The sequence below is a fragment of the Aplysia californica genome, unplaced genomic scaffold (assembly GCF_000002075.1).
Source record: "Aplysia californica isolate F4 #8 unplaced genomic scaffold, AplCal3.0 scaffold00162, whole genome shotgun sequence".
NCBI lineage: Eukaryota > Metazoa > Mollusca > Gastropoda > Aplysiida > Aplysiidae > Aplysia > Aplysia californica.
Genome location: NW_004797432.1, coordinates 333,301 through 334,602, shown reverse-complemented (window position 1 = coordinate 334,602; position 1,302 = coordinate 333,301).

Below are 1,302 nucleotides of genomic sequence, written 5' to 3'. Positions count from 1 at the left end.
CCCCCCCCCTTTCCTCCATTCTGCACTCACGTTGCACACACATGCATATGCCCCTGGGTCTCATAACCGACTCCTCAAACTCTCTGTCCTGGATTTCATTCACACATTTTCGATTTTCTTCACCCTTTCATTTCATTCCATTTCTTTTCTTTCTTTCTCTCTTTTCTTTTTTACGAATCGAAATAAATCAAAATGTGTTCTGTTGCCTAGATGTTTTTATTCATGAAGGTGGAAGTTTTATGAGCGCTCCTTCTGCTGCTGCTTCTGTTCAGTCTATGTGAGTGGTTGGAGAGTAGGTCGTAGGTCTAGTTTTTTCCCCTCTGTTGTTTCTATTTATCTTGACCGCTCTATATTGTGTCAATATACTTCGATTTACTCCACACACAAAAAATGATGATGATGATAATAATCATAATCACAATCATAACTGTAATAGTTATTTAAAAAATAATAAAATAAACCAAAGTAGATCTATAACTTTTTTGCTCTAGCATTCTGTTTTTCTGGCGAAATATTGCCGTTATTGTGCTCACTATCGTCGTAAACTAGTGCACACGTTTGGATTGTCACGTCATGATTTTCTTTTTCCTTCTTTAAAAAAAAGCATTTCTGATGTAGAAGGAGCTTATCTGACTTTAGAAGAAGCGTGACCGCTCACTTTCCGTCTCGCCGTTACAAGGCTACAGGCAGACAAGTGAGACTCCGCGCGACATGGCTTCCTGTTATGTTCTTTTCTTTTGTTGTCGTTGTTTTTTGTTCCCCTGTTTCCGGTGCTTTTTGTTCCAGTTTGGTTTTTTGAGAAGCCCTTCGTGTAAGATGGCGATGGAAGAATATATATATATATATAGTTAATAGTTTTTGTGTATCTGTGCCTAGATGTCACTTCTTCCATTTTCTGAACTACAGCCCCCCTCTCTCTCTCTCTCTCTCTCTCTCTCTCTCTCTCTCTCTCTCTCTCTCTCTAAGTCTCTGCGCGCGCGCGCGTGTGTGTGTGAGTGTGTCGCTCTCACTCCCATTCTCTGCCGCTCTGCTAGTTTCTCTACCCTCATATTTTGTATTCATAAATCATATCTATGATGTGAATTATCTTTAGAATAAAGATCAGCTCTAAGGATAATCAATATCATGAAGAAGCCCGGAAGTTTACAAAGGGAGTCGGAACGTATGCCTCAATTTGGGCGTTTCTTTGTCTGAGTGGGAGATTTTTGAAAGGCTTTAAATAAAAGTTTGTGAAGATTTTGGGAGAAAAAGGAGAGAGAGAGAGAGAGAGAGAGAGAGAGAGAGAGAGAGAGAGAGAGAGAG